The sequence below is a fragment of the Lepisosteus oculatus genome, unplaced genomic scaffold (genome assembly GCF_040954835.1).
Source record: "Lepisosteus oculatus isolate fLepOcu1 unplaced genomic scaffold, fLepOcu1.hap2 HAP2_SCAFFOLD_83, whole genome shotgun sequence".
NCBI classification, from domain to species: domain Eukaryota; kingdom Metazoa; phylum Chordata; class Actinopteri; order Semionotiformes; family Lepisosteidae; genus Lepisosteus; species Lepisosteus oculatus.
In genome coordinates, this window is record NW_027168394.1 from 10,001 (window position 1) to 31,072 (window position 21,072).

Below are 21,072 nucleotides of genomic sequence, written 5' to 3' on the forward strand. Positions count from 1 at the left end.
AAGATAATACCGATATGCATGTGATAATCTTCCTTATATCATGTAGTGCGTCATTTGGACACTTTGTGGGCTTGAAATACAAAGAAAATCATGTTTTATGGTACAAGATAAATACAAAACTGAAGCTTTTATTTTAATTAGATTTGTTTATAAAGCATAAGCAATCATTTATTACATTACTATATGTGAAAATAACATTTTAGCATCATATTATTACATACAGGTCTTTAGCTTCAGCACAGTGATATATATATATATGCTCAGTGATTTATTGGTACATGCCCAGGTCAATAATCAGAATGAGGATTTATTTCCAGACGGGCTACAGGTAGTGTTGTGAAATACTTCAACACACTGGATCGCAGATTTAGACCCCCTGCACTCTTACTCCTTAAAAACCAAAGAAATGAAGATATGTAGCAATCACATTGTAACAGGGGTGACAGTGACTTAATGCTTATACTAGTGGACTTCAGGTACCTTTAGGGTACGGTGTTCCCTGAAGGGCTCTCAAACCCCACATTTCAGATGCCTAGCTGTATCGCTGATCTATTGCACCTCAGAATCACTTTTAAACCTTACCTCTGGTATCTTTAATCCCTATTGCTCAACGCATGGTGAAAGTATTGCATAAATGTGTCTGAAAATGAGCAATGGGCACCTGAGAGACTCATTTGCCTGTTTCACAAATGATCATATTTGACTAGAGATTCTGTTTGGAATTCAGTTGTGCATTCTGACAGCAATCCCTTTCAAAAAACGATACATTCTGGATGAGGTCAAAGGTGCAGGAACACTGTATTTAGGATGTGTTTTAAAATCCATTGACTGATCCCCGAATCCTGAAGTTTCTTCGCATGATATCGGGCTTGCAACCACTTTCTGAAAAATGATGAAAAATACCAAAAATGAAAAAAAAAATATCAATTCTAGAGCCTAAGAGGAAAACAAGACAAATTTATATCTCCAAATAATTTTATGTGCTTCAGAAGAGCCCAGGAAAGTTTTTTGCATACATGAAACCACGCCCGTTTGCACGTAAGCAGACATGGTTGCACACACGACTTCATGAAAGCACGCGTGCATGCGAAGTCATCCTGTTGAGCATTTGAAAAGCCGCACCACGCCGCACTTGAAATAGCTCTTACATTAGTGGTAGACGCAGGAATCGCCTTTTTATTTACGCTCTTACCAACGCGATGGAAAGCAAAACAAAGCAAAGCAGAGCAAAACAACGAACAAACAAAAACCCTCACGTCCCGCACTTGCAAATAACACCGTTACGTGCCCAAGCGGTATTGTATGTCATCCTACCACTGCACCCCGGGGCGTACGGTATATGGGAACGAGCACACGCCACGAATCGTCTCGAATCACTCCCTACAGCTGTAAGGCACCTTGAAGCGTGCACCCCCAACATTCTTCTTTGCGCATCTGTGAAAGGTAAATTCTTGAACAAACTCTGAACCAGCTCTAAGGAAACTAATCAGATTAGACATTACTTTGACTCATCTTTTTACGCTCAGTGCTGGATTGCTCAAACTCCAGCTAGGGTTAGGGTTAGCATTCCCACGCTACTTAGACACTTTGTTTACGCTCAGTGCTGGATTTTGGGAACTTCAGGACGAGTGGGAATTTTCTCCTATCTGTCAATTCTGTTTTGTTTTGGAGACTCTTGGCTGCCTATGTTGTACAGTGCAGCGTGAAGGAAACATTTTCCAAAACTGTGTCAGCTCAAAAGTTGTAAGAAAACCTCTCCAGCTGCTTTAACTCTCTTGATTTTTGTCATTTAACGTGACACTCGATGTATAACTGGAGCCTCACATATGCAAATGGTGAGGCTCCAGTTCGACACCACTTTACAGTATATGACAAAAGCATGGCAGACTGTGCCATGACCGGCAGATAACTTCTGCTTATTTTTACCATATTAAACATTGGAAATCCTCCCACTTGCATTTGTGACACTTGATTTTGGCTCCACCTAATACACTCTTAAAACTTCAAACACTTTTCTCTTCTCCCGCAACACTCTTGTCTGTCGGCACTATGTGGCAGCGTTGCATGACAACCCATCTCACCACGGAAAGGAACCTAACAGCTTTGGTAAGAGAGGAGAAAAGGACCTGGCACGTACGGGGCTCGAACCCACGACCTTGGCGTTATTAGCACCACACTCTAACCAACTGAGCTAACCGGCCTCACGACAGTGGTCCTCTCTGTGCTGACACTGCTCATGATGTTTCCCGAGCCGAAACTGCGTTTTTCCAAGCAATTTGACAAAGCCCGCCCACTGAAAACTGCAGCAGATCGTGTAAAGACGTTCAACTTTGTAATTACTGCACGCACAGGAAGCAGAATAAATTCCTCTTTTCAAACTGTCAAAGGTTTGCTTTGCGAACGCTGCAGGACATCGCACAATCTCTTTTGAACAGGGACGAACGATTTCTTATGGGGCGCAGTAAGTACAGACGTTTAAAAAGCTCCACTCATGTCGACGATGCAGCATGAAGAAGCGCAACCTAACGTTTGACAGACAAAGGCCGGGCGCCGCTACGAGCAATATGAAATCAAACTGACAGCACACGGCGTTTCGCGCTGACTCAAAAGTGATCTCGACAGACGCTGTTCTCTGCATAACGCTGAAAGAGCTAAAGAGCGTTTCTGTTGAGACGTAACAAGCTCGTTTCTTTCTACCATGATGTCACCATGACCAAATCTGTCTTTAAGCACCTTGCTCAGTCTCTGACGACACTGTCAAAAATTGCTTTCGCCGATTGTATTGCAAACCGGCGGAAGCGGGGTATTGGGAAAAGTTTTCAACTAGCAATAATCGCGCCTCGGCTAAACCTCACAGGCTACGATACTGCCACTGCGCAAAGCTGATAGTTGCCAGGCAACCGCGGGGATCCTATGGAAATCGTTATCGATAGTCTCATGGCATGTCGTTTCTGTAACGCTTCATATTTGTCCTCTTCTTCATCTAGCTTGAGGTTTTGAAGAATTTCATGGCAGACAAGGTCTCCGTCGGGAACAAAGGGCGTTGTGAGAAAACCGTTGCTTATTTTCAGCAGCAGAAATACAACCCTTTAAGTACAAGATGACAGAACAATGAGGAAGGGCATGCCGGGAGGAACTCATGCACTACAGAGGAAAGGGGGCGGGCACGTACAGTTCACATTCAAGCCACAAGTACTCTTCTCGGATGTTGCACAAACAAATCCTAACGTCTTGAAAGCATTGCAGCATGTTTGTGTCCCACTTCCCGTGGCTGCAGGACGACTGACACGAACGGACAAACACAATCTGTGGCGTTTAGCGTGACATAGTCTTGCAGGCATCGTGCTGTCTCACTGCAATACTATACCGCTGGAGGAAACAGTCCATCTGGCCATGAAACTCATTTAAACGTCTAGCTACAGCAACTAACTATATCATGATTTATTCAGGATGTGTGGAATCAGCACGTCCCGGAGACAGCTTCCGAAATCGTGAGCATTCTCTGGTGGTAGGGGCGTTCAAGATGGCGCTCAGGTGGGAGGTAAAGTTTAGTGGTTGAGGAGTTTTTTTGAGTTTTTCATGACCTGAATGTTAATTTTTGCTTTTTTTGACTACAGAAAAATAAGGACTTAACACTAGTTGTTTAAACTTCAGTTATAATTGAAAGAAAAAAAAAACGATTTTTTTTAGGTTTAAGAATTTCGATATGAGTAACACTGGGAAAAGAAAAGAGTGCTGGGTCCTCGAAGGAGAAATCTAAGATACCTCAATCGTATATGTATAGCACTACAAGAAAATCGATGGAACTACAGGGAAAAGTGAAGCAGCTGGAGGGGACGTGGAAAGAGTGCTGGAGATGCGCTCGTACGGTAGAGCCGGAGTCCCTGCCCAGCACACCTGTGAAAACCCCGGCGGCCAAGAGAGGAAGGGGCGACCTGACGCTGGAGGAGCTCCAAACCAACATCTTTAACATGATGGGTGAGCTGAAGGAAATGATTCGATTTAATACAGTCGCAATCGAAAGTCTTAAAAAGTCCATGGACTGTGTGTTTAAAGAGGTTGAAGACTTAAAGAGTGAAGTAAAAGTTCTTAAACAAGTAAATACCGAACAAGAAAAGCATATTAAAGAACTTGAATTGAAAGTGAACGATGTAGATAGATACTGTCGACGATGGAATTTAAAATTATTTGGAGTTAAAGAGGAACGTGATAAGGACCTTGTTGCAACAGTGAAGGGTATCTGTAAAAGGACCCTGCCGGACCAGGAGGACGTAATATCGGCCATTGACTTTGTTCACAGGCTCGGGAGAGCGAACATGTCTGGGCAAGTGCGCCCCAGATCGATTATAATACAGTTCACCAAGAGGACGGCGAGGGACATGCTCTGGCGAGCGGCGAGGGGGAATGAGTATTTGAATGGGAACAAACTGAGGTTTGCAGAGGAACTGTCTGCCGCGGACAGGAGCACCAGGAACCAGCTGTGGCCCCAGGTTGAAGCTGCCAGAAGAGAGGGGAGGAGACCCTACTTTGTGGGAGCGAGGGCCTTTGTGGACGGGAAGGAGATTTGCTCCCAGTGACTGCTCAGTTAATGATTATGTTTGGTTTTATTTGTTATACCAGTATATACTAGTGTTTCTTTAGTGTTAGTTTGGAATGGTGTAGTTAAGTGTTAAGGACTGTTATAGTTCTGGTTCTTTGAAAAACTCAATAGTTTAGATAGTCTTAGAGTTAGTTATTTGCTTTTGTGTATGTCTTTTTCATGAATGCCAGAGGTACTCGAAATGTTGTTAAAAGAAAAACGTTTTTTTTGTTTTGTAAAAAACTGTGCTGAGTTTTATTTTTTTACAGGAAACGCATGCATGTTGAAACTAAAGTTTATAATTGAGAAATATTAAAGCAAGGAAAATATGATACGTGTAAAATATACAATTTGATCACATAATTACTTAATTACCTCTGGTAGTTAAATGTTTTTTTTCTGCTGCGTTTTTTTTCTCTTGTACATGACTCTGATCCTCTTGTTGTATTTGTATTTGTAAATTCTACATGTTTAATAAAAATAAAAAAAAGCATTATAATCAAGTAGCCACAGAAATTGCATCACGCTTTCATGTATGCTATTGCAGACACCAACGTTGCCTAGATAGAAAACCGAAATAGCCGTGGGTTTGCTTGCTGGTCTGAAGGATCTCTCTTCGAATCTCTATCATTTGTCAATGGAAGTAAAACGCGCTGCAATCTGATACGTTCAGAATCAAACCCGCAGCTGTTGTTCGACTTTATTTCTTGACTAATTACAACTGAGTGTCGCATGAGCAGTTACGTAAACTTGTCTGGTATATTTGAACACAAATGCCGTTCTTCAATTAAAACTAACAGTACATTGTCAGGGACATTCAGTTCTATACAAACAAGAGACAGACAAGAGAATATTCCTACCTTCATGTGGACTACGTGTTGACTTACTGATCGGAATAATTGAAAAGTTCGGGTTCATAGCCGATGCAGTGCGTTCTAATTAGAACAACAGCAACGCTGAGCTCTCAGCACCGTACTGAGCCCAGGTGTTTTTCTAAAGCTGTCAGGTGCAGTTCATTTACATGAAGGAAATCTCTTACTGGGTACGATTACAATGCAGTAAGTAGCACAGGCTACTAAGGGAGTAGCCTGATGCGTTTAAAAACGACCCGAGCCAGCCAGGAGTCGAATTTACAATCTCCTAATCCGTAGTCAGACGCGTTATCCATTGCGCCACTGGCCCTGGTGTGACACTGCAGGACTGTAACCCAGTGAGCTCAGCACTGCAACTAGTAAAATATTACCCGCGGTCCATTCTTTTCCAAAAGTGAGAAACACCTGTTTTCTACATGTTGTCTGTTTTAAAACCATATCTCTTTAAACCAAACCAAGAGTTTGTCTTTTGCACTGATATTCTGATTCATTTCGATTTCAAAGAAAAAAAAACATTATCTTCCAAAGCATCATAAAATTGTCCCTTCTTCCAGACTCTACTTCTCTCTTGTAGTAGTACAGCAGACCTTTCCAGGTGAGCAGATAACAGAGTCCGAAATGAGCTTCCTCCATCAAGCAAAGTACCTGAACATGACTCTGTCTTCATAAATGCGCCCCTGTAATAAAGAAATTAAATCCAAAATCAAGAGGGCAGTTGCCTACTGAAGTTCAAGAAGTCATCAATTTTAACCTAGCAACACATTAAAGGCTGCATCTATACAAGTATGATTCTAGAAATGCTCACCAGATTACGTTTTAAGAAGGAACTGCGCCTCAGGTTTCGCCGAGATCTTAACTCGGATGGCAGGATTCAGAGTCCGGAGTGTGGACTGATGGAGCACGGAGGGTCCATATACTGTGGATCCCTCAGTGATCTTCCGCGTATTCAAACCGCCAGCGTGTAACTCCCCTGTCCCCGTGACCTCATTGCTCTGCTCTCACCTCTGTGCAGCCGAGCCCGACTCATGATAAAGTGGAAAAAAATATGCCCCCAACGTGAGATTTAATTTAGATTTCACAGATGCGCAAGGAAGAATGTTGGGGGTGCACACTTCAAGGTGCCTTACAGCTGTAGGGAGTGATTCGAGACGATTCGTGGCGTGCGCTCGTTCCCATATACCGTACGCCCCGGGCTGCAGTGCTAGGATGACATACAATACCGCTTGGGCACGTAACGGCCTTACATGCAAGTGTGGGACGTGAGGGTTTTCGTTTGTTCGTTTTGTTTTGCTCTGCTTTGCTTTGTTTTGCTTTCCATCGCGTTGGTAAGAGCGTAAATAAAAAGGCGATTCCTGCGTCTACCACTAATGTAAGAGCTATTTCAAGTGCGACGTGGTGCGGCTTTTCAAATGCTTGTGGGCATTTCTCTGTTGTTGATTCTTTTTTTGTGTGTAACAAAGTGGCATTTTCATGTCCGGACGGGGAGACTTTATCATTCCGACATGAAGCCACCCTTAAGTCCTCTGAGGCGTGTCTGTCTGCAAGGCTTGTATTTTGGAAATGTTTTTTTTAAACGGAGAATGACTTTGAAATAGGCTTCCGCCGGCGCCTCGCGATCCAGGTAAGATTGTAGCAAGAACGCAGCGGCGGTGGGGCTTGCTGTAGTCGTGGCCGAGTGATTAAAGCGATGGATTGGAAATCCATTGGGGTCTCCCCGCGCAAGTTCGAATCCTGCCGACTAGGTTGTCCGCCTCCAGTCCTTGTGTTCCGGCGCAAGGAAAGAAGCGTGCCTCTTTGCTGTTCCTGGTGGTTTTAAAACTCCAAATCGCTTGTACCCGCTGCCTTGGAAATAAATTCTTCAGCATCCGCGAATGCCTTTTTGCAGCTAAATGACGGTGTAAGTGTGTTTAGCCAGCGGGACTGGCTAGAGACGTAACTAAAGAGACTTGACGAAAATCAACTTAAGGAGATTGGAAAATATAAGAGCGTCTGAAAGTATAAGTACAGTACAGGTGGACGTAAAAGTAGTTAGATAAACAGTGTTTGTATTTTTATACAATTAGTTGCAATAGAGGAAACAATTTGGGTTTATTCGAATGTCTCAGACATGCTGAAACGCTGTAGGTTTAGAATCGAGACTGGGGAGAATAACGTCTTGTGAGAAGATCTGTTTACCTAACGATTAGATCCTGTAAATCCCTTGTACCCTCCCTAAGTCTGTCCCAGTCCAGTGGATAAAAATGTACTGTTAATGGAGTGTTGGTTTCTCTGTTATGGGATACTGGAGCACTACTGTCATGCTTGTTTCACTCCTCTGTTCAACAGTGTGCTATAGAGTAATGTATATGGGGAGACGGCAGGAGGCCACAGGAGTATTGGGGCAGCAAGTTTTACTTGCCGAGTACCAGATTTTAATGGGTGGTTTTATCCCAGATCTATTGGGTTGGAATATTATGCATTACAAAGAATGACTATCCAGAACAGGGTATCACGTGGCTTCAACTGACTGTGATCACTCAGTATGTTGATAGTATTCTGAGTGCTTCCCCTGACGAGGAAACCCACAAGTCTGAGTTGCTTCAGCTTTAGAGTGTCTAATAGAAGCAGTTATGATAAGGCCCTTTTGTGTCTAGCATTGTGAAATTGGGTGCAATGTTTTTACAGGGTGAGCACAACTCTTAACAGATCTGCTTAAGGGGGGAGTGCAGTACAAGGACAAGATTGCCTTGGTTCCCGCAACAAAAGCCGCCTATAATAATTTGAAACAAGCTCTCTTACAGGTGCTGAGACTGGGGTTTCCTCAGATGGATCAACCATTCCTTTGTATGTAAGTGTGGACAAAGGGTTACTGTATATGTATATAATGTATGTATTTGTTGCATGTAGGCCACAATTCTGGATGGCTATGGAGAAATAGGATTCTCTCACAACGGCAGGGACTCCAGTTAAGAATACTAGGCTTGTCTCTGAACTGATTTGTAGTTTTACAGCTGCCGACAGAAGCAGCTTGAGTAAGGTGTAAATAACACAATAAATAAAGAATTCCAGTAACTCAAGGTAACAACCATGCAGATGCAGATGCCAGACGAGCTGCACTGGGAGAGCGGGAGTCTGAGACCCCTGTGAAACCTCTATTGGGGAAAGGGGAGAATTCAGGTTGAGGCCTTTAATAGATGTTTAATAGTGGTTAGAACAAATGTGTAAAGAATGTGGGGTTGTATGATGATGTGATGTGGGCTGGCACATACCCAAGTGTATGACAAAGATGATCCCAGGGTATGGACTGCCCTGCCCCTTGGATACTGATCTAGGGGCAGACTACACTGGGAAGGTGTGCCAGGCTGTAATTGCCTCACTAGGGGTAAGTTGGAAGTCACATTGCCCCAATCACCCACAGTCTGAAAGACCAACTAAGGAAATATCAACTGAAGGGACACCGTGGGTAGATAACTCTCTATTAAAGTGTTGTAGGTTTGTTAACTGAAGCGGTGCACAGGGCTTGTGAACAGGTGCCGGACGCTTGGGGACCTCCAGCAGAGGGGAGACACGACCGGATACCTGGCGAGTGGGTGTAGGTGAAGAAGAGATACCCTGCCAGATGTTGCAATCCTGCTGGGAGGGACCATATCAACTGCCACCAATTACTGATTGTGCCATCTGAGTGACAGGATGAGATCGCTGGATCCGCGCATCGCACTTTCACTGACCCACGGCACCAGAGACTGAGTGAACAGAAAGAAGGATGTTGTTACCGTTTCTGTGTCTGATGCTTCCTAAGACCAACAGTGTGCTTGTTAGGCCTGAGGAGCATTACTGGGGATATGGTATCAATACATTCCGGGTGTTGGGATATCTATCAGGGTAATACATTTCTAATTGGACTATAAATAATGTCATATTGTCTGCTTTAAAACTGATGTTTTCAACTCTATTGTAGAGATTCTAGAATCAACTAATAGAGAATTGAAATAAAAAAGGGCATAAGAAGACATTACCAAGAACGACCACAAGATGGAGATATTGTCTAGACATTACCAACAACGACCACAAGATGGAGATATTGTCCAAAGAGGCAAGAAGGGCAAAGCCGCGAAAAGGTAAAAGCATTTTTTGAAAGAGATTGCTGTCAGAATGCACATCCGTATCCCAAACAGAATCTCTAGTAGAATATGATCATTTGTGAAACAGGCAAATGAGTGTCTGCTACAATATGATTGCTACATATCTGCATTTGTTGGTTTTTAAGGAGTAAGAGTGCAGGGGGTTTAAACCTGCGATCCAGTGTGTTGAAGTATTTCACAACACTACCCCTAGCACATCTGGAAATAAATCCTCATAAGTGCAAACACATCCTAAATACAGTGTTCCTGCACCTTTGACCTCATCCAGAATGTATCGTTTTTTGAAAGGGATTGCTGTCAGAATGCACAACTGAATCCCAAACAGAATCTCTAGTCAAATATGATCATTTGTGAAACAGGCAAATGAGTCTCTCAGGTGCCCATTGCTCATTTTCAGACACATTTATGCAATACTTTCACCATGCGTTGAGCAATAGGGATTAAAGATACCAGAGGTAAGGTTTAAAAGTGATTCTGAGGTGCAACACATCAGCGATACAGCTAGGCATCTGAAATGCGGGGTTTGAGAGCCCTTCAGGGAACACCTTACCCTAAAGGTACCAGAAGTCCACTAGTATAAGCATTAAGTCACTGTCACCCCTGTTACAATGTGATTGCTACATATCTTCATTTCTTTGGTTTTTAAGTAGTAAGAGTGCAGGGGGTCTAAATCTGCGATCCAGTGTGTTGAAGTATTTCACAACACTACCTGTAGCCCGTCTGGAAATAAATCCTCATTCTGATTATTGACCTGGGCATGTACCAATAAATCACTGAGCATATATATATCACTGTGTTGAAGCTAGAGACCTGTATGTAATAATATGATGCTAAAATGTTATTTTCACATATATTAATGTAATAAATGATTGCTTATGCTTTATAAACAAATCTAATTAAAATAAAAGCTAAAGTTTTGTATTTATCTTGTACCATAGAACATGATTTTCTTTGTATTTCAAGCCCACAAAGTGTCCAAATGACGCACTACATGATATAAAGAAGATTATCACATGCATATCAGTATTATCTTTCTTATGAAAATGCATTCCTTTCATTATCTTTTACTTTTTAAAATGAACTCAAGTTGTGTATAATGTAATAATTTAAGTAGAATAGATTCTAATAATAAAATGATCCAGTGTGTTGCTCTACTACACTACTTCACTGCTCTATGCCGTCTGGAAATAAATCCTCAGACTGCTTACTGCCCTGGGCATGTACCAATGAATTACAGGAGCACATCTATTTATCACTGCGTTGAAGCAGGAGACACATAGTCTCTGCAAACACATCCTAAATACAGTGTTCCAGCACCTTTGACCTCATCCAGAACGTATCATTTCTTGAAAGGGATTGCTGTCCGAATGCACATCTGAATCCCAAACAGAATCTCTAGTAAAATACGATCATTTGTGAAACAGGCAAATTACTGTCTCAGGGGCCCATTCCTCATTCTCAAGACACATGTATGCAGTACGTACACCATGCATTGAGCAATAGGGATTAAAGACACCACAGGTAAGGTTAGATGTCATGTTCTATGATCATTTCTTTCAGCATTAGGGACTAAATATACCAAACGTATGATGCTAAAATCCTGAAAAAAGGATGTGCTCCATCTCGGCAGTAGATTGGATTCCAAAACTGATTTGGGTCAATATACATTACCTTTGAAGATAAGGTACAGTCTACTGTAGGGAACCATCAACTTAGAAAGCATTGGCCTTCCCTGGGGGTCAGGTAGGTGCAAAAGATAAACCTTTATCCTATCTTTATCTTAAGATAAGTGGCCAAGCAGTATTTTTCCAAGTTTCACCAAGCTCATCATGTTGCCATAGTAGAAAAAGTTCTATAAAATGTTAAATAACTTTAAAAAAGCATCTTGGTCTTTCAGTACTGTACAAGGTGAATTAAACTGTCCCTGGTAATAAAAAGTAATTAGAAGCATCCCAGAAACTTTATCTCTAGAAACATTAGCTGTTTTATATCATGTAATTTAGTGTGATGTCAGAATTCAAGGACATTATCACACACAGAAATTGGTTCAGTTAAATCTAAAAAACGCAGCTAAACATGGGTTTAAATGTAAAATAGAAGTCTTACCTCTTGTCAAAAGATTTAATTCAAGAAGCGATGTAATAAATGATTGCTTATGCTTTATAAACAAATCTAATTAAAATAAAAGCTTAAGTTTTGTATTTATCTTGTACCATAGAACATGATTTTCTTTGTATTTGAAGCCCACAAAGTGTCCAAATGATGCACTACATGATATAAGGAAGATTATCACATGCATATCGGTATTATCTTTCTTATGAAAATGCATTCCTTTCATTACCTTTTACTTTTTAAAATGAACTCAAATTGTGTATAATGTAATAATTTAAGTAGAATAGATTCAGGTAGGAAATATAGAGTCATGATGTTTATGGCTGACATCATTTCACATGGGTGAATTTTAAGCTAAGAAATAAAAACATTTACAATGAAGATACCATTACTTAATTTTAAATGCCTTTAAAAAATAAATACCTCCTGAGAATAATTTGCCACTCCCAGATCCTTGGTAAGGTACTGTTTGAATCCAATCAGGAGAGGAGCATCCAGGGAGTGCTTTCTATAGAGTCCAGCTTGGGCCACTCTCTTCCGGCCTGCTGATACTTTTTAACTACTCAGGGCCTGTAAGGATATAAAACACCGGTTTAAACATTTTATACCTATAAGACAAATTAGAATTTTAGTAAAAAATAGATACATCTGAAAAATAAAAAGTCTTACTGCTGATAGAGTTCTTCAGAGCTCATATCTTCCCTTTCCTTATCCGCTTCTGTTTCAGTTTCTAGAGCAGCCTCTGGCATCTCTTCCTCCTGGACAGCGGCCTCTTGCTCAGGGCCGCTGGAATGCAGGTATATTCTTTTCAACATGCTTTTACATAATATGTTGTAACAATGATTTCAAAAAGAAACTACAGAAGCCTTACAGATTAAAAATATCTCACCTTGCCAATGTGTCTTCAGGCTTCCCATGTACAAAAAGGCCCAAGGACTCTAGCAGTCTTACAACCACTATCCTGTTTGCCTCACCAGACACGATCTCTATTCTGTGGTAATCCACGATGACCCCATTCTTCAGGTGATTCATCATGTCCTCCCTCGCCTGTTGAGAGGCCATCCTGATCTCTTCTGCCGTGGCGTGCTTCATACACGCCCTCTTCAAGTGAGCAGGAAGCTGATCAAGAGTATTCAGGCACATCTTGCACACCAGGGGAATCCTCGCGGGTTTCCTTTGAAAATAAATAATACCATCTGTGTATAGAAACAAGCTAAGACTGATTTCTTAAATTATCCTTAATTTTCTCTCTCATAGTTTGAGCATAATGATTTTATTGCATTTATATAAGAATTGCTCATTGCTCCAAAATAAATAATGGTTTCATAAAAAAGTGAGCACTTACTTGGTCTCAGTCACAGACTTTCCAATAGAAGCCATTGTGGAGTTCAGCAACTGCAGGTCCTAGAAGTGGGGAAGGAATTTTAAAAGAGAAATTGAATTACAATACAGAAGGAATGGCTGAGGGATCACTGAAATATATATATACAAATTCCAAAGACTGAGTCCATATAGAAACAACTACCTTTCATTTTCAGTATAAGAAAAAAAAAACATTATCTTCCAAAGCATCATAAAATTGTCCCTTCTTCCCCGTGACCTCATTGCTCTGCTCTCTCCTCTGTGCAGCTGAGCCCGACTCACGGTAAAATGGAAAAAAATATGCCCTCGACGTGAAATTTACTCTGGAGCGAGCCAGTGTTGCGCATAGCTGCCTTCAAAGCAGTTGACCCAGGTTCGATTCCCGGCCAATGCAGTTGCAAATGTTTTCAAATGCTGTCATGAGCCTTGGATTGTGACTAGCAAAGTGAAGCCTTTTGAAAGAGCTAAAGCACTGCAAAACGGAATTGAAGGAGAATCTTACAGGGGATTCTGAGCAGTGTCTGCATACATGCAGTCAGATAAAGGTGCTGAAAGCTTGAGCTACTCTCAATGTCATGCTGCCCTTCCCCGGAGTAAATCTGTTACATTGAAAGAATGCTTCTGGCAGGTTCAAAAAGGGACCCTTGTTAATTGGAGAAAACAATGATTTCGAATGAATTCTGTACGCGTTAAAAGACAGCTATACACAGAAAACATGCAGGACACTGCTCATGATGTTTCCCGAGCCGAAACACAGTGCGTTTTTCCAAGCCATTTGACAAAGCCCACCCACTGAAAACTGCAGCAGATCATGTAAAGACGTTCAACTTTGTAACTACTGCACGCACAGGAAGCAGAATAAATTCCTCTTTTCAAACTGTCAAAGGTTTGCTTTGCGAACGCTGCAGGACATCGCACAATCTCTTTTGAACAGGGACAAACGATTTCTTATGGGGCGCAGTAAGTACAGACGTTTAAAATGCTCCACTCATGCCGACGATGCAGCATGAAGAAGCGCAACCTAACGTTTGACAGACAAAAGCCAGGCGCCGCTACGAGCAATATGAAATCAAACTGACAGCACACGGCGTTTCGCGCTGACACAAAAGTAATCTCGACAGACGCTGTTCTCTGCATAAAGCTGAAAGAGCTAAAGAGCGTTTCTGTTGACACGTAACAAGCTCGTTTCTTTCTACCATGATATCACCATGACCAAATCTGTCTTTAAACACCTTGCTCAGTCTCTGACGAGACTGTCAAAAATTGCTTTCGCCGATTGTATTGCAAACCGGCGGAAGCGGGGTATTGGGAAAAGTTTTCAACTAGCAATAATCGCGCCTCGGCTAAACCTCACAGGCTACGATACTGCCACTGCGCAAAGCTGACGGTTGCCAAGCAACCGCGGGGATTCTATGGAAATCGTTATCGATCGTCTCATGGCATGTCGTTGCTATAACGCTTCATATTTGTCGTCTTCTTCTTCTTCTAGCTTGAGGTTTTGAAGAATTTCATGACAGACAAGGGCTCCGTTGGGAACAAAGGGCGTTGTGAGAAAACCGTTGCTTATTTTCAGCAGCAGAAATACAACCCTTTAAATAAAAGATGACAGAACAATGACGAAGACCGGGGTAAAGTTAGCTCGAAGTTCGAAAACGATTTTGGCACGCCTGTAGCGCTTTCACGAAACCTCTTAGAGTTGCGAGAATGCTTGTTTTGTGTATAAAATACATTGTGGATGCTTTCTCAGCCTTTACTTTTTCGATTTTATGACATTTTTTTGACCATGCACGAATATTCTTTTGTCCATATCTTCGCAATGGAAGCACAGAACGCCGTCAAACCAAATGCATTTTAAAGACCACGACTTGTGGATATTTCCACAGCCTTTACATCAAACTATCAGTGAGCTAATTATCTTTTTTTAAACCTCCGGTTTTTCATCGATGCGTAATTACGCACGAACTGGAACCCGGGGGACCGCTGTGTGCACACGTTCACAACGCGAGAAATACTGTTCAATACGGCTTCATGCGAAAAACCCGTATATGACCATAGGAAGCAGAACAGCGCGGTCTCCCATTACCCAGACTGTAAGCACGGGAATAAAGCTTTGTTTGATTTCTGAAACCCTTCCTTTACGCCCTGTTTTCATTCAGGTAAGGGTCAACTATATTCACAATACTACTGACAGCAGGAAGATTAAAATATTCTTTTCTCAGCAGCTTATTAAAAACAGCTCCCATGATGTTCAAACCGATTTTTTACACAGAACACTGACACAGCTTTGCATTCTGAATCTCTTTTTGTCATGCTTTTATTTAATATGGCACAATGCATTGGGATAGGGGTATTCTGTTCACAAACCAATAGCATTTAAACCACAGCACCCACAATGCAGCAAGTGTTTTGCACACTAAGCAGGTCCTCTGACTTTTCCCAGCTTTGTTTTGGGTTGTGGAACCTTTCTTTATATTTTTTAGGATTTTCTGAAGATAACACTACAGGTAATACACTGGGATAGGTGGGTCATCTTCATGGCTCAATAGCATTTCAAATACAGCACCCACACTGTTGAAACCAAGTGTTTTACACACCAGACAGGCCCCCTAACTTTATATAACCTTGCTGTGGCTGTGGCCCCTTTCTTTAATTTTTTATGATTTTTTGAAGATAACACTACGGGTAATACACTGGGACAGGTGGGTCGTCTTCATGGCTCAATAGCATTTCAAATACAGCACCCACACTGCTGAAACCAAGTGTTTTACACACCAGACAGGCCCCCGGACCTCGTACAACCTTGCTGTGGCTGTGGCCCCTTTCTTTAATTTTTTATGATTTTCTGAAGATAACACTACAGGTAATACACTGGGATAGGTGGGTCGTCTTCATGGCTCAATAGCATTTCAAATACAGCACCCACACTGTTGAAACCAAGTGTTTTACACACCAGACAGGCCCCCTAACTTTATATAACCTTGCTGTGGCTGTGGCCCCTTTCTTTAATTTTTTATGATTTTTTGAAGATAACACTACGGGTAATACACTGGGACAGGTGGGTCGTCTTCATGGCTCAATAGCATTTCAAATACAGCACCCACACTGCTGAAACCAAGTGTTTTACACACCAGACAGGCCCCAGAACCTCGTACAACCTTGCTGTGGCTGTGGCCCCTTTCTTTATTTTTTTATGATTTTCTGAAGATAACACTACAGGTAACACAGTGCGATAGGTGGGTAGTCTTCATGGCTCAATAGCATTTCAAATACAACAACCACACTGCTGAAACCAAGTGTTTTACACACCACACAGGTCCCCTAACCTTATACAACCTTTCTGTGGTTGTGGCCCCTTTATTTATTTTTTTAATAAGAATTTTAGTTTTTCAATATGGCACCATTAGACAGGCGGTACATGGGGATTGGGGGGTGCTATTCATGAGTCAATAGCTCTTCAAGCACAACAGCCACAGTGCTGCAACCAGGTGTTTTACACCAGACATTTCCCCTAACCTTATACAACCTCGCTTTGAGTTGTGGAACATTTCTTTATTTTTTAATGTTTTTTTTGACTGTAATCAAGTGTTGTGCTCACTAGGCAGGCCTCCTGACCTTTCACAGTCATGCTTTGTTGTGTGCAACTTTAATTATCTTTTTAGGATTTTTTGAACATGGCAACTTCCACCAAGACGGGTGGGGGGTGTGGGGGTGCTCTTCAATAGCTTTTTCATCTATACACACAAACGGATGTAACCAAGACACTCAGAACCTGTCACGCAGGGGCTGACTGCTGAGGATAGGGATCCAATGCGGTGCCCTTGGTAGGGTTGGCCCAAGACGCAGGCGTAGTCGGAGTAAACAGGCAGGGGCCCGAGTCCGGGAAGGCGTAGAAGTTGCGTCGGTAGGCAGAGGCGTAAATGAAGAGACAGGCTGGGGTCAGGATCTGAGAAAGCGTAAAACAGGCGAAGGTACAAAATCGAGTGGCTAAAGCAGTTGTCGGAAAAGCGGGGTCGAGGTCCAGGGGAGAAGTCATAGTAAGGCAAAAGCGTAGTTAGTAGGTAAGCTCCGGGACAGAATCTCAATCGTGAGCAATGACCGGGGAACAGATGAGGGTTTAAGTAGAGGACTGATTGACATGTGCACGTTTGGTATGGGGAGAGCTCGAGGGAATGCGGGAGCGCTTGCCTGCGTGAGGGAGATTCATGACAGAACCAACAGAATCAACCTGAACTCATAGAAAAACAAGAATGCCCCCGAGACACCTGAATCCCCCTCCTGGACCACTCTGGTATCAACACCCCCAAACCCATCCATACCAGCTAACAAGATTCAGAATCGGTGCAACCCTCCAACCTGGACCAAGAGCAGGATGGGACAAGAACCTGCACCACACTACGTAGACAGGTTTGTATTTTTGGCTGAAGATGAAAATGTCTAACATAGATTGTTTTGGTTCTAGCAAACAATAAAAATAGTTGTTAAAATCCAAACACACATAATGAGATCACTCTCTGTCAGTAACATTCTGGGTCTGGGCTCCTCTGTATTTGGGCTAAAGAGAGTTCAACAACATTTATTAAATGCACTGACATCATAATCTGACAAGATCCATTGTTTAGGGGAGACTTGACCACCCACTGTCCCCCTGGTATCGTGAAGCTCATTGTCCTTTAGCTTTCCAAAACCAGAATCACTTGGGACTCCGGGGGGATCGGTGTATGCAAAATATGAATTCCTTATGCAAGAAATTGTATATGGTCAATATAGCGATCATATCTTATCAGCAGATGGTAATCTCCAAGGAACAAGTAATAGGTTTATTCCACGCTGAAAAATGATCAAATGATTGATGAACCCAAGTGATTTGAAAGAAATGTTAAACAACTCAAAGCGAGGTTGTATAAGGTTAGGGGAGCTGTCTGGTGTGTAAAACACCTGGTTGCAGCACTGTGGCTGTTGTGCTTGAAGAGCTATTGACTCGTGAAGAGCACGATGTACTATCCCCATGTACCGCCTGTCTAATGGTGCCATATTGAAAAACTCATAAAAAAATAAAGAAAGGGGCCACAACCACAGCAAGGTTGTATAAGGTTCTGGGGGCTGTCTGGTGTGTAAAACACCTGGTTTCAGCAGTGTGGCTGTTGTATTTGAAATGCTATTGAGCCATGAAGACGACCCACCCGTCCCAGTGTATTACCTGTAGTGTTATCTTCAGAAAATCATTACAAAATAAAGAAAGGGGCCACAGCCACAGTAAGGTTGTATGAGGTTTGGGGGCCTGTCTGGTGTGTAAAACACTTGGTTTCAGCAGAGTGGGTGCTGTATTTGAAATGCAATTGAGCCATGAAGACGACCCACCCGTCCCAGTGTATTACCTGTAGTGTTATCTTCAGAAAATCATTACAAAATAAAGAAAGGGGCCACAGCCACAGTAAGGTTGTATGAGGTTTGGGGGCCTGTCTGGTGTGTAAAACACTTGGTTTCAGCAGAGTGGGTGCTGTATTTGAAATGCTATTGAGCCATGAAGACGACCCACCTGTCCCAGTGTATTACCTGTAGTGTTATCTTCAGAAAATCATAAAAAAATTAAAGAAAGGGGCCACAGCCACAGCAAGGTTGTATGAGGTTCGGGGGCCTGTCTGGTGTGTAAAACACTTGGTTTCAGCAGTGTGGGTGCTGTATTTGAAATGCTATTGAGCCATGAAGACAACCCACCCATCCCACCTGTAGTGTTATCTTCAGAAAATCATAAAAAAATAAAGGTTCCATAACCCAAAACAAAGCTGGGAATAGTCAGATGACCTGCTTAGTGTGCAAAACACTTACCTGCAGCATTGTGGGTGCTGTGGTTTAAATGCTATTGGTTTGTGAACCAGTGCATTGTGCCACATTAAATAAAAGCAAGAGAAAAAGAGATTCAGAACACAAAGCTGTGTCAGTGTTCTGTGTAAAAAATCGGTTTGAACATCATGGGAGCTGTTTTTAATAAGCTGCTGAGTAAAGAATATTTTAATCTTCCTGCTGTCAGTAGTATTGTGAATATAGTTGACCCTTACCTGAATGAAAACAGGACGTAAAGGAAGGGTTTCAGAAATCAAACAAAGCTTTATTCCCGTGCTTACAGTCTGGGTAATGGGAGACCGCGCTGTTCTGCTTCCTATGGTCATACAGTATACGGGTTTTTCGCATGAAGCCGTATTGAACAGTATTTCTCGCTTTGTGAACGTGTGCACACAGCGGTCCCCCGGGTTCCAGTTCGTGCGTAATTACGCATCGATGAAAAACCGGAGGTTTAAAAAAAGATAATTAGCTCACCGATAGATTGATGTAAAGGCTGTGGAAATATCCACAAGTCGTGGTCTTTAAAATGCTTTTGGTTTGAAGGCGTTCTGTGCTTCCATTGCGGAGATATGGACAAAAGCATATTCGTGCTTGGTCAAAAAAATGTCATAAAAACGAAAAAGTAAAGGCTGAGAAAGCATCCACAATGTATTTTATACACAAAGCAAGTGTTTTTGTAACTCTAAGAGATTTCGTGAAAGCGCTACAGGCGTGCCAAAATCGTTTTCGAACTTCAAGCTAACTTTACCCCGGTAACTTGTCTGGTATATTTGAACACAAATGCCGTTCTTCAATTAAAACTAACAGTACATTGTCAGGGACATTCAGTTCTATACAAACAAGAGACAGACGAGAATATTTCTACCGTTCATGTGGACTACGTGTTGACTAACTGATCGGAATATTTGAAAAGTTCGGGCTCATAGCCGATGCAGTGCGTGCTAATTAGAACAACAGCAACGCTGAGCTCTCAGCACCGTACTGAGCCCAGGTGTTTTTCTAATGCTGTCAGGTGCAGTTCATTTACATGAAGGAAATCTCTTACTGGGTACGATTACAATGCAGTAAGTAGCACAGACTGCTTAGGGAGTAGCCCGATGCTTTGAAAAACAACCCGAGCCAGGCAGGAGTCGAACCTGCAATCTCCTGATCCGTAGTCAGACGCGTTATCCATTGCGCCACTGGCCCTGGTGTGATACTGCAGGACTGTAACCCAGTGAGATCAGCACTGCAACTAGTAAAATATTACCCCCGGTCCATTCTTTTCCAAAAGTGAGAAACACCTGTTTTCTACATTTTGTCTGTTTTAAAACCATATCTCTTTAAACCAAACCAAGAGTTTGTCTTTTGCACTGATATTCTGATTCATTTCGATTTCAAAGAAAAAAAAAAACATTATCTTCCAAAGCATCATAAAATTGTCCCTTCTTCCAGACTCTACTTCTCTCTTATAGTAGTACAGCAGACCTTTCCAGGTGAGCAGATCACAGAGTCCGAAATGAGCTTCCTCCATCAAGCAAAGTACCTGAACATGACTCTGTCTTCATAAAAGCGCCCCTGTAATAAAGAAATTAAATCCGAAATCAAGAGGGCAGTTGCCTACTGAAGTTCAAGAAATCATCAATTTTAACCTAGCAACACATTAAAGGCTGCATCTATACAAGTACGATTCTAGAAATGCTCACCAGATTACGTTTTAAGAAGGAACTGCGCCTCAGGTTCTGCCGAGATCTTAACTCGGATGGCAGGATTCAGAGTCCGGAGTGTGGACTGATGGCGCACGGAGGGTCCATATACTGTGGATCCCTCAGTGATCTTCCGCGTATTCAAACCGCCAGCGTGTGACTCCCCTGTCACCTGTCCTCTCTCCTCTGTGCAGCCGAGCCCGATTCACGGTAAAGTGAAAAAAAATAACTAATCATAACTAGGGTCAGGGAGACTGTTTTCACTAGACAAAGGAATAGCAGAACGGGAAACAGTCTTAACAAACCCAGCACTCTTAGGATGTTGCTGTTGCTGCTGCTTATGTTTTAGGGCCAAACAATCTGCAATTATATGACCTCTCTTGTGACAATAAAAACATTCACGCTCCTCTTTAAGACGTGAGGAACTAGTTTTTACTGGGGGAGACTGAGACTGGGAACTTAGAGTAGACAAAGTCTTCTCCGCACGCACAGACATGAAA

At 42.3% G+C, this 21,072-nt stretch overlaps 4 non-coding genes across 4 annotated transcripts; 1 reads left to right on the forward strand and 3 right to left on the reverse strand.

The window, feature by feature from the left end:
• Positions 1–2,742: 2,742 nt before the first annotated feature.
• Positions 2,743–2,884, reverse strand: LOC138235855 (U4 spliceosomal RNA). The gene has a single exon (XR_011188390.1). It is a non-coding gene; the product is annotated as a U4 spliceosomal RNA (small nuclear RNA).
• Positions 2,885–7,112: 4,228 nt separating this feature from the next.
• Positions 7,113–7,194, forward strand: trnas-gga (transfer RNA serine (anticodon GGA)). The gene has a single exon. It is a non-coding gene; the product is annotated as a tRNA-Ser (tRNA).
• Positions 7,195–14,287: 7,093 nt separating this feature from the next.
• On the reverse strand, positions 14,288–14,429 carry LOC138235839 (U4 spliceosomal RNA). The gene has a single exon (XR_011188374.1). It is a non-coding gene; the product is annotated as a U4 spliceosomal RNA (small nuclear RNA).
• A 5,573-nt stretch (positions 14,430–20,002) lies between these two features.
• On the reverse strand, positions 20,003–20,075 carry trnar-acg (transfer RNA arginine (anticodon ACG)). The gene has a single exon. It is a non-coding gene; the product is annotated as a tRNA-Arg (tRNA).
• Between the last annotated feature and the right edge of the window lie 997 nt (positions 20,076–21,072).